The sequence below is a fragment of the Struthio camelus genome, chromosome 3, assembly GCF_040807025.1.
Source record: "Struthio camelus isolate bStrCam1 chromosome 3, bStrCam1.hap1, whole genome shotgun sequence".
Classification (NCBI taxonomy): domain Eukaryota; kingdom Metazoa; phylum Chordata; class Aves; order Struthioniformes; family Struthionidae; genus Struthio; species Struthio camelus.
In genome coordinates this window covers 50625789-50641266 of record NC_090944.1, presented here as the reverse complement: position 1 = coordinate 50641266, position 15478 = coordinate 50625789, and the positions used below count along the sequence as shown (strand labels likewise).

The 15478-nt window shown below is 47.1% G+C and overlaps 1 protein-coding gene and 1 long non-coding RNA gene across 16 annotated transcripts in view; one reads left to right on the top strand and one right to left on the bottom strand.

Annotated features, from left to right (window-relative positions):
- The first annotated feature begins 2245 nt into the window (after window positions 1-2245).
- BACH2 (BTB domain and CNC homolog 2) overlaps window positions 2246-15478 on the top strand; it is a 202408-nt gene continuing 189175 nt past the window's right edge. For 13 of the 15 annotated variants that reach the window (XM_068937799.1, XM_068937797.1, XM_068937796.1 and 10 more), the window contains exon 1: window positions 2414-2848. The gene's annotated coding sequence lies outside the window, so the exon portion shown is untranslated. Of the gene's footprint in view, window positions 2849-15478 lie in introns of all 15 variants that reach the window. The other 2 variants (XM_068937786.1, XM_068937801.1) reach the window with 2 other exon arrangements.
- LOC138066634 (uncharacterized) lies at window positions 13083-13437 on the bottom strand. Its single transcript, XR_011139917.1, has 3 exons — window positions 13372-13437; window positions 13224-13261; window positions 13083-13145 (listed from the first exon to the last, which is right to left on the bottom strand). It is a non-coding gene; the product is annotated as an uncharacterized lncRNA (long non-coding RNA).

Sequence of the window (15478 nt, the reverse complement as noted above, 5' to 3'; positions counted from 1 at the left end):
TGTGTGCACTTTGAATGCAGTGGCACAATAGGCATGTAGAGCACTAACTAAAGCATTACAAACGCTGCATGCCTTTTATTTTTATCTCTCAGTCCTTCTGAATATAGTGTTTTTATCTCTTGTCCCAACAGAAAATTATTTTTGTGTCTCTAGGACAAGCAAGGCACCAAGGAGAGTCAGCCTTGCCAGCTTTTAAACACAAGACAAGTCCCCTTACACACGGTAGGACTTCTAATGTGCTTAATGCTACACGTGTCTGAGAAACCAGAACCTAAACGGCACTTGTGAGCAAGGCTTTATATAATCACTACCTGGAAAGGGAAACTTAAGTTTATGAGTCAGATTCTCCAGTGGAGTGCTATTATGCAGCCACATGTAGCTACGAAAAGTAGGTGTAAAATGATACTAAATGAGAACGCTTTTCACTTTACACGAGCGTACAACCATGCAAAATGCAAGCCAGGGGAGAACTAAGCCTTTGAAAAGTGACAATATATCTGACATTAGATATGAAAAGTTGATTCTGTGTTGATACACAGTATTTGAATAGCTTTCTGTAGTTAACTAGACTTTGGAAAGGCAGGTAGCCCAATGCAACAGCTGTAATTCAGAAGACAGCAGTGAAACAACTTAATTGAAATTGCTCCTCATTGGAAGAAAATCTGAAAAACACTGTGCATCATCTGTCTGTAGCGAAAGGGGGGGGGAAGAGAATGAAAATATGCAATAAAAACTGACATAACCACAGAAAAAAACAACAAACATAAACATTAATTACTAAACATGCTTTTGTTAGCAGTAGGTCACCATCATTCTTTATTGACATTTACTGCCACGGCAGTTTCTTTTTCAAGACCACTGACCCAAGAAAATGCAGCCCTCTAGTTATCCAACGCCCTTTAATTAGAGATGTCTCCAGAGATAATCTCACTCATAGCCCCCATTGTGAATCATTTATTTTCTAACTTTCCATTTTATCAGCACTCTTTCATCTTTCTGTTTTTCTGTCCTAGCCTGGTTGAATAACCCAGGCTTATACAATTCAGTTGATTCATGGTTTACCAACTCTCACGACTGCATGTCATGTCTCATGACATTTGGGGTCTTTCTCAAAAGCCCTGGCTGCTGGAATCAGGATAATCTGTAGGAACCACCAGCTTTTCGCTTCCGAAGATGAGCTACGGCGCCAGCCCTTGGGGCTTGAAACCACGCACCTTACACCCTCTGAGGCAAGGCACAGAACAAATAACGATCCCGTGCTGGGAAGTGTGACAGAGGGCTTGTTTTTGTTTTTAATCTCGGGAGCACTTATCTCTTCTTGGGATGTTTGGCAGGGCTGACTCATGATTGTTGGACGCTCGCGGTTGGCAATGTAAGTAGGATGAGGTTTCTCCGGGGGCGGAGCACGTAAAATATCATCAGGATCAGCACGGAGACTCCAGTGTCACAGCAGAGGATGACCGAGGGGGTATTTTTTGCCCCGTCTGTCAAATCCTGCCGGCCGCAGCGCCGGCACCGCGGCCCGAGCTCTCCCCGCTCCCTGCCACAGGCCCGAGGCCCGGCTCCCCGCCGTCGGGCCCCCCGCGACGCCTTTCCCCCGGGTCCCGACCTCCCCCCGGGTCCCGCCCGCCCGGCGGGAGGCGTTTCATGCGCACAACACCCCACATGGCCACGGGCGGAGGCGACCACCAACCCCCGCCCGCCTCGGGCCGCCCCCGCCGCCATGGCGGTCGGCGGGGCCGGGCGCGCCGCCCCCAACGGCCCCTCGCAGCGAACTACGACTCCCAGAGTCCCCCGCGGCCCGCCGGCGTCAGCCGAGGCACGGGGGCCGGAGCGAGTGGCGGCACGCGCGCACGTACACATATACACACACACACACACACACGCTCCCGCCGAACGCGCTGGGAAAGGGAGGGAGGGAAGGAGCGGGCCCACACCGCGCATGCGCCTGCCGCCGGCGGCGGGGCGGGTGGAATGTCAAAGCGGCGCCGCTATTCGCGGAGCGGCCGTACGCCGCTTTCCGTGCGTAGGGGCCGCGGCCGCCGAGGGGAGCAGGCGCCGCGCCGCGCCGTTGGCGTAGCGTTGTTGTGAATGGAGCGGAGCGGGGCGGCGGGGCGGGGAAGGATGATGTCAGCCTGCGAATGTCAACAATGTAGCGATTGAGGGGAGGAGGCGGCGTTGCGCCGGGGCGCGCGCGAGGCGGCGGCGGCGGCGGCGGGGCGCGGGCAGCCCGCAGAGCGGGGGCAGCAGCGGCAGCGGCAGCACCGCCGCCTCCTCCTCCTCCTCCTCCTCTTCTTCTTCCTCCTCCTCCTCCTCCTCCGACGCCGCCGTCGGGCGGCCAGGGGGCACCGAGCTGCCACCGCCGTGCGCGGCCGCCGCCGGCCCCGGGTGCCGCTCCGGCAGCGCCTGCTGCGCGGCTCCCGCCCCCCCCGCCGCCCCTTCCTCCGCTGCGGCTTTCTCTCCTCGTCCGGCCCCCCGTCGGCGCCCTCCCTTCCCCCTTTATTTTCCTCCGCAAGACTTTGGCTCTGGAAGCAGCTGGTTCAAAGCAATCGCCATGTGATGAGCGCCTGCCTTTGGGTGGTTGGGTTTTTTTTTTTCCTCCCCTTTTTTTTTGGGGGGGGGGGGGAGGGAGGGTGTAGATTTCTGAGCGCACAGAAATATTAATAAGAATTTCCGAAACAACAACAACAGCAGCAGCAGCAGCAAGAGCAACCCCCCTCCTTCCCCCCCTCCCAAAAAAAAAAGCCACAACAACCTTTCCTCCCCCCCCGCTTCCCCGCCACCGCCGCGCTCCGCCCCCCGCCCGGCTGCAGCGAGAGGCGACCCGCGAAAGTTGCGCGGCGGCGAGGTGAGTGCGCCCGTTCCGCGGCTCGGCGCGCCCCGCTGGGCTGGGGGGGGGGCGGAGGGGGGGACCCCGGCGCGCTTTTGTCCCTGCTGCGCTGAGCAGCTGTTGCGCGGGGCTGGGCGGCCAGAGGAGGCTGCGGTGCAGGAGCCGCGGCGGGTTGCTGCGAGCGGGAAACGCGCGCGTTGCGTAACGGGGAGCGCGCCTGGTGCGCGCGCGCGTTTGTGTGTGCGTGTGTGCGCGCGTCTGTGCGCGCGTGGGGCCGCGTCCGCGCAGAGCCGCGCCGCGCGCTCCGAGCGGGCGCGGGAGGCGGCGGCGGCGGCGGCGGCGACAGCAGCGCGGAGCGGGCGCGCAGCCACCGACCCGCTCGGCCTTGGGGTCGCTCGCCGCCCGCGCAGCGCAGCGCGGAGCCGAGTGGAGCAGCCCCGCCGCCGCCTCCAGCCCACCTGCAGGCAGCGCGCTGGGCTGCGGGGCAAGCGGGCATCGCACTGCTCTGTGCCTGGGTGTTTTGGGGTTCGTTGCCCCCCTCCCCCCTTTCCCCCTGCTTTTTTTTTTTTTAATAGGTTTGGAGAGAGATGTTAACTCTGATAACAGTTTCTTGGATCATTAAAACGTCGCGTGTAGGCAAAGGCGGTTAGCTGCGAAGACGCTGGCTGTCATGAAAGACGCGAAGTGTGAAATCATGCCTCTCCTTTTGTGGAGCAGGCTATTTTTATAGTGCGGCGGGTGTCTTGCTTCAAACGCTTCAGTTGTTGTGAGATCATTGTGCCCTTATTCCCGAAGCCCTGGCAGCTCTGGAGTAAACTGCGTTTTTCATTCTTTAGGATAACGATAAATGTGAGGCAGAAAGGACGTCTTATTAGAATTACTCTTTAGGATGTTGGAAAGATTGCAGAATTAGAGTGTTGCTGTTTGCTCCAGTTGAAGACGTGTCAGTGTTTTCGTGATGAAAACCCCTTTTCTAAGACTTGGGAGCTGTCACTGAACTTGTGCATGTTTTAATTTGGTATTCCGAGGCTTGCACTAAAACCAGGTGATTTCTTCTTGAGGCTGGGATTTGTCTCTGTAGATGGTGGCATGCTCTGCACTTCGAAGAGGGTGGTGGTGCTTGGGTAAATTGACTTCTTCAGGTATGTAAATACTGAAACTTGAGATAATTGCTTTTGATGAGATGGATAGAATAAAATGATTAAGATAGCGTGTTAAGCAGTTGCCTATCGGGCTGATGTAGTTTTAAACCGCTGTTGTAGGAGGCTTTGCGTATGGCAGATAGAAATTAAATCCCACTTCAGAGATGAGCTTGTTCTTTTGCAAATCTGCATTGCCTTTTGTATCCACCTGCCTGGGCCCCGTCGCTAGGATCTGGGCGCCTGTGCAGCAAAATGGATCAGTGCCGTACTTCTCTGCAGTGTATCGAACCTGTGCTTCCAGCATCATTTTTCACGTTTGACTGTCCAGCGTCACAGGCTGTTGTGAAGGTGCTCTGCAAGAAATGGAAGGAAGCCATGTCTTCCATGGGAAAGTAGAGGGTTGCAAATCAGGATCACAGGTCTCTGCCTCTAGTTTTCCTGTTAGTCTGCTCTGTAATACTGGACAAGCCATTTGAACAGAGGTACGTTTATACATTGAGCTGTCAGACGGGCAGAATTGTCCCTAGTGATGCTGCAGATAGGGTGGTGGTTGGCGTGTTTAGAGATCCTTTGCAGAAGTGCTCCACAAAAGCAGAGGTTGCGTTACCGGGCAGTGCTGGGCAAGGCTGCTCTGACTTGCGCATCAGCAACTACGTTTTGTGAGAACTTTCACATTTGCGAGGACTGGATGGCGAAGGTGCACGCAGCAGGCAGACGGCTGATGTACACGCTGTAGAAGACGGATCCCAACTGGTTGATCGTCAGCGCTTGTTTATGCCTGCGTATCTCACACTTGGAAACGTGGTGCTAGGGCCGATGTTCTTAGTCCTTTCCTTGCCTGGGGACGCATCTCCTGGCATTACCGCCACGCAGGCTTCCAGGACGCGTTCATGATGGAGGTGGGTCGCCCTCCTCTCCCCCGTTCTTTGCTTTCCGTCAGTCGCTGTGCAGGGAGTGAACGTTGGCAGGTCTCTACCGAGCTGGGCATGAAGGAAAGTTAGAGATATCACACGAGCCGTTAGCAAGAGTAACGGTCCAGATCCCGATAAATAAGACGTTGCCATGACACTGCCAATACTCTGCGTATGTGGAAATTCTGGTAAAAGTTTGACGCTGTAGAAGACCTCAGAGATTCGTTGAAATTACTGACTGTAATAAAATCACCACACTGTATAGCAGTCTTGTGCATCTCTTTCTGTGTGTGCGTAATTAACAACAAAAAGAGCTGAAACTGAAGCTCCCCATAGGGGATGCATAGTGTGGAGTACGTGGCAGAAGTTGCTCACCCATTCTTATTTTAACTTTCTTTGCTTGATTGTTCTGTTCTCAAGTGCAATGGCTGTTTTTCCTAACAGGGCTGCAGTATGATTGCTAATTAATTATTTTCCTGAACGTTTTCTCTGAAAGTATCTCCAGCCATGAAAAAATTTCTACAGTCGCATCTTTTTGAAAAATGGCAAGAAGAATAAAAAGAGGTGTTCTGTCATTGTGTGTCTGTGGCATTCTTTTTGGGCAGGACTTTACGTATGTGTAGCTAGAGAGACCTCTCGGGGTGCAGCTAACAAACGCTTTTAGCACTAAGCTGAAAAATGAGATGTATATCATTATTAGTATTTGTGAGATAATAATTAGAGTGGTAATTTTATTTTTATATAAACCGTCTTTATAAAAACTGTATAATGAACTATGGGTGAAAATTGAATAGCATTTATTGTGTGATATGTGAGCAGCCTCTTGTGATTTTAATTCAAGTAGTATGAACGCAGTTTATATATTCAAATGAAAATGTATGTGCCTTTTACTCAAAGGAATGCTCACTGAATCGTTTCTCGGTTTACCAGTTGCACGAACATACCTGTAGTGCTCGGCAAATCTGCCTTGCATTTGAAGGCATGCACGCTTCCATCCTTCGTCTCTCGATCTGGGTTTCCATCCCTATTAATTTTGGGTGTGATTGTTGCGTGTTAGTGGTTTCTGGAGTGAAGTGTATTAGGGGAAATTTACCAGGTGTTCTGTTAGCGTGTTGAAGAAAATTTGGATTTAAACTGTTAAATGTCAGCTTTCTGTAAGTCTGAGTTATTCCTGCTGCTTTCAGTGCTTCTCCTGACTACAAACGCTTTAGGAGAATGTGAAAGAGAGTCATTCAGTTATTGTAGTTCTCTGCTGATATTTGAAGAGGTGCCTAAATGATTCTGTTGTAGTAGCTGAATGGACAATAGATTCCTACCCCCAGTAACTCCCCAAGGTTTTCCAGAATAGCGCTCAGAACGCTGGCTCAGCTTTTTACAAAAATGGTCATCGTTTCTTTAAATTCAGCCAAAGGACACTAACCTTGGCAGCTGCCTGAATATTAAGCATTCATTTGAAGCTTGCATCAAGAAGATGTAAAATGCATGAATATAGCCAGCTGAGTTGCAATGTGTTCATTTCGCTTTTTAGTTAGGCAGAAACATCTTTGTAGTGTATTGAAAAGAGTGCTACTTACTGTGCCACTGTTGGACTAGGAATTATAATTTTAAAGGAGGCAAGCAGTGGAATGCATCCAAATTTCTTTGTGGTCAGTGATGAACTTGAAGCTCCTGAGTGAGTAGAGCTACTAGCACTGATTAAAGGGCAACCGCGTGTTCGGAACAGGTAAATAAAAAGGAACAAGGGAATAGGTGCTGGAAAACCGTTTATGCTAAAAGTTTGTGTGTGGCAGAGCCTTGATCCTTCAAAAATCTGGCTTAGAAGACTCCTCTGCTGACTATTGGGTTTGGGTGTTTTTTTTTTTGTTTTGTTTTCTTTTTTTTGGCAAGAAGAGCCACTGAAGCAATGTGAGGCGCGCCAGCTGTACTGTCCTGGGGACTCAGCACATCAGTAGACTCATCCTAACTTCATCTAAAGCAGCTTGCCTGCAAAAGGGCATAATATGGCCAGGGCTGAACTGCAGCTCTCCTGGGGGTGAGGGGTGCAGCCCCTCCATCTATAACCCCGTAGCCCTTTCCTGGTCTCCTTTGCCTATTCCCTTCCTCTCCCTTTCCTATTTACACCTGCTGGTGTAAATCCGCTCTCAGAGCAAGCCGTGACGTTTTGGATGAAGTGCCTCAAAGGAGGAAGGGGGGAGGAGGAGGAGGAGGTGGTGGTGCCCCAGGGGCAGGAGTCACCGGGACCCGAGGTACACCGCGCTCTTGTCATTCTTGGTGTTGGACGTGACCTAAAAGTCTCAGGTCCTCTGAGGTTTATTTCTAAAACCTACACTTTGCATGAAGTTTGAATAATAGCTTTCGCTGCTGTTGTGTCAACAGGAGAGACGTGTGAAGAGCTGTTACGAACAGAAAAACATGGGAATTTCCAATTTACAGCTGGCGGGAGTTGACATGGAAGCTGGAAGCTTGTTTCTGGTCCTGAGCTTTGCAAGCACCCACCCAAGCTAGGACGGGGTTTGGTGCACGGGTTCAAAAGGAGTCTCCCTGCTCAGAGAAACAGGAACTGTTTATTGTTTGCCTGTCACTGCGCGGTTCTGGGCTGTAGAGCAGCAGGTTTGCTTTTTCAGAAGAGGAAAAGCAGTTTCATCTATTCGAATAAAAGCAGCTAAAACAAAGTGACCCTTGAGACGTAATCATAGCTGCTTATTACAGCTGACATCCACTGAGGTTTTTTTTCCCCCCTTTCTTTATTAGTGATTGCTTTATAATTTAAGCTTAAACTAGGAAAACAGGAACTGTAAGTGTGGAGGTGTTCCTGTATCACGATTTGCATACAGCCTGTTTTTTATTTAGTGGGTAGGTGTGTTCAGTGTATGCGAGAGCAATTTAACATGTCAGCAGTTTCCTACCAGCCGCTCTTGCTGACTCACGTGTCTGGTGCAGCTTGGAGCTACCCTCGCTGTGAACGATCCACAATAGGAGGCGCAGGCAGAAAGAGCGTCTGTGCTGATATGTTGTTCAAAGGTTATTTTCAGTTCTCCGGTCACTGCTTTGCTGTGGTTTTCTTCCCCAGTAATATCCAAATGCACTGTCATTTTGGCAGGCGGGTGTTCTGCTGCGCGTAGCACGAAGGAGAAATTCGCCGCACCTCCGCGGCGGTTGTGTTTGAAGTGCGGCTGGTTACTGCGAATGTTCGGCAGGAGTAAACCTCTCTGTTTTGCTTTGTTTTGTTTGCTTTTTGTGAATGGGCTGTTTTATTTACCAAAAAAATCCCCCGGAACGCTGGTCCCGCTTTTCATACGGCAGGTTCAGCGTACGAGCAGGAATTTCCCTAGACAATTACAAGCCGTGCAGTCCCCTACCCGTCACCCCTTTTTACGGCAGAATTCTTCTGCAAAGCCAGCACAGAAATCTGGTTCAAACTCAAAAACCTGATGCAGCTATCTTTAATTTTTCAGAATTTTGCTAGGTCTTAAGAATCTGCTTTTTTTTAATCCTCTGTGCAGCAGTAGCTGTGGCCGTTAGCATGAAAGGATTTTGATCGTTTGCATGAAGATGAAAACTTGCGCTCTTGTGCAACTGTTTCTTTATTTACAGACTCTCTTCTGATTACTCATAAGGTTCTTAAAATGATGACTGGTGATTTTTAACTGATCTTCTTGTTGTGGTTTTTTTCTTCCTTCATTTTTTTTGTCTGTCTTAATCTATCGCGAAAGCCTTTGCAGAAAGGGAGTGCGTTATCCTCCTGCAGTTTGGGATTTACCGTTGCAGCGCTTACATTCTTACTCCTCTTATGGGGCTTTTCCTCCTTTTTTTTGGAAGAGGGCGAAAAGTAAGCGATCTCTAAAAGTGAGATGAACAAAATCAGCTGGTATAAAACAGGCTTTAATAACAAAAAGGTGAGTTCTTGTCTCTCGTTTTGTTTTTAGTCAACTACTTTGACCAGTAATGAATAGAAAACCACACTGTGAGCTTTGTAACACATGAAGAAAATGGGTGTTCTTGGTTTCTGCCAATACAAGTGACTCATCAGTAGGGTTTCTACTTCTAATAATAAAACTGTGGAAGACCTTTACAACGTGTGGTTTTGGCCCCTACTCTTAGTGAAAGGTTGGAAAATATTACTTTAAGCCTTTTTTTTTTTTTTTAAACTTATGGAAGCGTTAATGATTTACTGTGCAACAGTGAAAGATCTCAAACCCTCCAAAAAAACCCGTAATTGTACTATTGGTGCGGTGCTAAAATCTTCCCCTCTCCCGTTTCCTCAGTGCAGTGAGTGTTGTCGACATTTAGCCTCAGTGTCGAAGATGTGCATCTGGAAAATATAATCTATTTATGTCGAGTGGGGGGAAGAATTGGCACACTACGTCGTCTTGCTGAGCCCTTGTTCTCCGCTTCTATTCCTCTCAGATAAAGAGAGGTTAGTAATATTGCTGCGCGACCTACATTGCTATTTGGGCTAGGGTCATATGATCCCGACAGGAAAGTAAATAGAAAATATGAATTGGAGAATAAATGACAACCGGCAGGATGCGTGAGTTATTACCTAGGAGAAAACAGACATTTTCCACTACTGAAAGTGATACTGAAAAAAAGGCAAACTGGAAAATGATCTATTAAATTCTTATTTTTTGAGTAATAGCGTTCAAAGCTGCTGGCACCCTTATAGCTGTTTACCTCTGAGGCTGAAGTTCTTCCTAAAGATTATGCTGTGTGTTCTGTAACAGGGCAGCAAAGCAACCCTTAGCGCGTACTGCGTTTTGTTTGAGCTTTGGTAACGTGTAGAATACAGGGTTCCTGTGTTTTCAGATAACCAGAGCATGCCCTCCATGCTGTTATAGTATGTCAAATTTTAATTCTTTTATGCAAGGTATTTTATTTGTAATACTAATCCAGTCAGTGTATTCTGATATGCTCCATTAATTGATAAGTGTTGCTGGCTGCTTTCGAGTTTTCTCTGTTGTAAGATTTAAAGATCATAAATGAGTCAGAGCTAATCCTTTCTTCCATGTTGGCGAAAATTTCAACATTTATGAAATGTTTACTTTGCCTGGTGTTGCAATACTTTTACTAGTTAGTTATTCCTTATAAGGCTGCAATGGGTGTGTGTTTCTTATTATTCTATTTAAAAAAATACATATCCATTCTGGGGCAGATCCTCAGCAAATCTAGAGCTATCCCAGCTCCCTCAATATCCGTGGGCAATCTTTACCACTAAATGTTTAGTGTGGATTTTTCTGAAATGTCTTGGGCATGTTTGCTAGTGTCTTGTTTAACCAGACTGATGGAGAATCTTTATCTCATAGCTCCTTACTAGGAAAAGCACACTAAAAATAGAGTTGCAGAAGCCTGTGGAAATATAACGTTGATGTGTGTGAAAATCCAGTTGTTTGTTACATGGCAACAATGGGAGAGATTTTATTATTTTTAGATTGGTAGAGAAGAAAAGGCTAACTTATATTAGCATTGACTTGAAAAATTTATTTAAGGAGAGTCCTAACTGAAGTCCACCGAATAATACTCAGTAAGGACTGCAAAATGTAGTGTCTGTTTTTATGCAGAGTTCAAAAGGGTGTAGGTTCAGTGGTCTTATTCCAGCCTGTTTCTAGGAAATCTTGCTGTCGGAAGTGTCATGATGGTAGGAGCATGATAAATGAGTAAATCTCTAAATCTCTAAATCTCATCCACGTTCTGAACTTGGCTAGCTTGGAAACGAGACTCACGTCCCAAACCACTGCAGGCTGGTCCCAGGAAGGGCTACAGGCACTGTTGGTCGCTACCTGAACTTGAGACTGCGATTCCCCTCCTCTCCTTTCTTTGCAATCATACTGGCATCCCGCTGGCCTTGTCCCACAGTAAGCCAGCTGTGGGAGTTAAATTGCAGAAGATGATTCATTTTGCACGTAGGGTTAGCTAGTTGAGTTTCCTGCAGGGTCTGGCAAGGGCCTGTGTAAGGGAGGGAGTGGAACCGTGTCCAAGTGAACTGAAATTTTGCTAAACAGTCCTCGAGCTGTCCCGAGGGATACTTAGCTCCTGAAGCGACCGTTGCTGCGCTGCAGGAACTCGCCATGCCGCGCAAAGGGAAGATGAGGCACGCCTGTGCCAGGCGAACAATGGCAGGTCCAGTCTGCGGACTGGCTGCAAGGGCTCGCTGCCGGGGCGGGAGGGGTCGGGGTTCAGACTAGGGCTGTTTAACTTGCAACGGACAGTTGCAAGAAAGGTTAGACAAAAACAAAACTCAGTCAAGCAAGCCTCCCTCTCTCCCCCACCAAACACAGTGCAAAAATACTATCTGGTGCAAATAGCTGTTGCTGTTCCCACCTGATTCGGGGCACCCCTTGCCTCTTCCGCCTAACCTGACCTTGTCATGTCGCCCATGCCACAGCTGCGAAGAACTTCCAGAAATTCAGATTTTAAACCTGGGGTTACACCTGAGGACATGGGAAGGGTGGAGAGAGCGCATAGGATCCAGAGCCATCCCCTCCTCCCCATCTTTTTAGCCCTGGCTAATTTTCTGATAATTTGATGCGTTAAACCCTGGGTAGCTGTGATAGCTGGGGCAGCTGCTGCCCCCCCCTCCCTTATGGCCTTGAACAAAAGTGATGGGGTTTGTGCAAAGCTGAATGCTGTCCATCCATATTAGGCAATGCTTGTGCCCAGAACTTCACTAGCAAAATTTAAGTATGTGCAGACGTCAGATGAAGTCGTGCTCTCAAACAGGGAAACCTAAATTCTGCTTTGGTTCGACGTTAGGTATCTAATGTGCCTGAAGTGAGGTATTTCTGTATGTAGAACCTATAGCCTGCTAAATGCTTGTGACTCCTCTGTGATTTGATTTCGTTTCTAACCCTTTATTTATTCCTGTAACTATTTTACAGTACGTACTGAGGGGAAAACCTGGTGCAAAATTGTTTTAACAGAGAACCAAATGAATTAACATCATGGAAGTAGTAGTGTGATATGTCAGTGAGCTAACCTGAATGTAAAACTCATGGTAAAGGATAAAAATGTTGTGCAGTTTGTCATAGCTGGAAGTTCACAGGCAGTGCACATATAAACATTCTGCAAGGAAATTTTGTGTTTGTCTTTTACCCTTCTTGTTCTTCTTCGTTTGTCTTATTTTAGACTAAAAGTAGAGTCAGTGATTCATTCCGTAATCTGTTTCTTGGACAGTTAGTCATCTGCCAATTTGTATTAACTTTCCACTTTGTTCATAAAGTGAGTAATGCTTAATGCACTAACCACCAAATCCTGAGTTTAAAAAGCTGTAAGCATCATTAAAGTAGTCTCCAAACTTTCTCTTTAAAATTTTTTTACCATTCTGTAAGATCAAAGCAAGTAAGATTTGGCACGTGATGCAGTATAGTTACAGTCTGATTGTTTTGTCTAGCCCTGGTTATTAAATCAAAACTCAAGGCTGCAAATGTAATACGCAAGTTCTGTTGCACACCAACCTGTGTATTGCTTGTATTTCTTAATCAGCGTAATGTTTCTTGTTTTTCTTCTCAACTCCTACTTCCAACAGATAGGTAAAGCCTCCTTTTTCCCTCCCCCATTGATTGCCACCACTTTATTAATTTATATTGTTCCCTGCCTTACCAAATCGTGATGCTGTCGAGACTCATTTGGTGAAAGTAGCTTTGGCCTGCAAGGAAAACTGGAATTGATATTAGCTGGCTCCTGCAAATATTTCTGTTGCTTTTCATCTTTCTCCTTGGTAGGAAAAAAATGATTGTGCTGTGGAAGTGTTATCTGTGTAGAACTTGAACCTGTAAAGCTTTCATATAGAAATCGGGAGATACTTTGTTCTCAAGGTGATGCCAGTCATTTCTGAAGATGAACATAGTACTTGTTTGAATCACTTGTAGATTTTTTTTTTTTTTAACTACTTTTTCTTTTTCGTGGAAACTAGAGTACTGTGAAGAGTAACAGGGTCAGTAATGTCACAGGAGAACTTTACGGGACCAAAGACTTTATGAACTGTTCTAAAATAATATGAAAACTCGGACTACAGCGCTCAGCAATAAAGGAATTCAAAGTTAAGGAGAGATGTTAATACTACGGGACTGTGTGTATGGTGGGGCGGGGGTAAACATCAACACAAAAAATGGTGCACTTGGCCAGATGCTTTCTTTATTCCTTTCGCAAGCGCCTCTTTGCCCCTCTACACCCTCACTCCATTTCTTGCAATGAAGTTATCGTTCTGTTTGTACTTAGTCTGTATCGTAGATCCTTTTCTGACGTCCCCAGTTCAATGTTGCAGTTCTGTAAGCAGACGAAGCAGAAAGTGGTGGATGAAAAGGAAAAGCCTTCTGTTAGGGCTGTCTGTGGTGATCTCCTTACCTCCTTCTGTCTCAGAAGAACAGTGTCAAAGCAGAAATCTGTCACGAGAAAAATGTATTTAGTCTTGAAGAAAAGGTAGGAAAGGAGCCATTTCCTTACTTCTAGAATCAAATTCCTGCCCTTGTAAATACCCAAAACATCCAGATACCTGTATCCACTTGCAGGGTGAAGAACTGCAGCTTCTAAAGGTTTTCTTTTCAGTCTGACTTTGCACACCAGTGCAATTTGAACAGTTTGGACAAACAGCAAGGTTGGGGATGCTCATTTGAACCACAGCCTTTGAGATTTGCCCGTCCTGATTACTTGCACGTTTTCTGACCTCGGTGGTTGTAGTTAAGGCACCTGCCTCTTCAGACTGATTGCAGCTATCACATTTCAAAAATTACTTGGTTCTGGTTCGGTCTTTGTTTCAATGGTTAAACTTTACTCTCAGGACTGGTGCTGGGGTGGGATTTGAAAACTTCTTGAATATGTCTTCTTCTCAATGCACGGAAGTATGAGCGGAGCTTTGACGTTTTGTTTGAAAGGCATACAGGAGCCCACCTGTATGCGTGCTGTTCCCCTGCCGTATTGCAAACAAAGAAATTAAGCTGCATAGGATCGCATATGGAAGGGACCCAGAGGTTGTACTGGAATAGCTCAAGAAGCTCTCTCTATGTGATTAGAATATTAAGAAAATGCTCCTTTGTTCCCCAAAACCAAAATTCACAACTTCCTAGGGGGCTTTGAAGCAATTAGGGCAGATCTACTGTCTTCTCTAACCCTGTTCTGCTGCCAGTGCAGATGACTCTGTGTATGGCCCTGCTGCATTGAGGAGGGGGTCGCCAGATGGGCAGGTGGTCTGTGCGAGAAGCCATCCGCTGCCAAATCCGCTCCCTCTGCTCTCCCACCCCTGATACCCTGCCGGTGGCCCACAGCAACATCTGTTTTGGTGTTCTGATTTAAACCTTCAGAGTATGGCTAAGAGATTTGTCTGCTTGCTAATTTGAGGGGAAGAGAGAAGAGTAAGGGCTGATGTCTTTGTGGCAGCTATTGGTTTGATTGTTTGCACTTTGTGTGATAGAAGCAGCGGTCAATTCAGCTTGTTCAATTTTTTTTGAAGCTGTTAGTCTGTCCAAAGATGAGAATTTGTGCAGTTTCTTTAGATTATGAATCAAAGTAAAATAAGATTGTGAGGCACGCCGTCGTTTCCAGTCTTTTCCTTTGGACCTTCAGTGGTTAACGCCAGGGGACAGACCTTTCATAGTGAGCTGACACAGGAGGAAACAGGCTCTTGTGTTTCAGGGGAGCGAGGACCGTTTTGGGGATTACAGAATTGCCAGGTTTGGAACGTCAGGTTTCGGATCACCGCTACGTGGCACTGGAGGTTGCGTGATTTATAGCCCTCGCTTTACGTGGTTTAACGCCTGGCACAACCAGTTTCTTTAGCTGGGAAGAGACTTTGGATTGCACTGAAAATGACCCGTTGCCCAAGATGTTATATTTGTTGAAACTGCATGAATACCCCGCTATGGACAGCGGTGGAGCGTTGACTGTTGTAAAGCCGAAACCATATTCGGTGCATTTTCTTTGAGGATAAACTTTTTTTTTTTTTTTTTGTCGTGCCTTCCGTTTGTTTCACTCTAAAGTTTCTTTTAAAATGGTGCCGTGATGATGAGCACATCGGTGTCTGCCTCCTGGAGATGAAAAGCGTCCTCGCGTTCATCCTCGATTTTTGCGAGGCAGCGCGTCGGAGCACGCGTAGCCGGGCAAGGATTCTCCTGCATATTTATAGAGCAGGTGTCTCCCTCGGTGATTTGCTCTGCAGGTGCAGCTCTTCTTCGGTTAGAGAAACCACCAGCTGAAGTGATCATCCAAGTGAAACAGTTTACAAATAGCTTTTCAATGTTTGTTTTCTATTTTTGCCTCGTTTTCCCCACCCGTGGGCCCCTCCCCCGACATATTGACGAGTCTGAAACGACTCAAGGAAGGAAAATCGTTGTTGCAGCATACGCAAATTGGTCAAATAGTTTCCAAAGGACCCTCAGAAAAAAAAAAAAATCCATCATCGTGGCACAACGTAAGGGAAAAGATCTTCGCCTTTTCCTTACCTGGGCTTCTCCTCCTTTATTTGGGGTGTACGTATGCACGGGTGGTAAAACCTCATCTTCTATAGCTGCTGTTTTTTTTTTTTTTTGGGGGGGGGGGTGGTGGTGGTGGTGGGGAGGTTGTGTGTATGTTTTGAGGGTTGCCATCTGGTGAAAAGATGCAGAGAG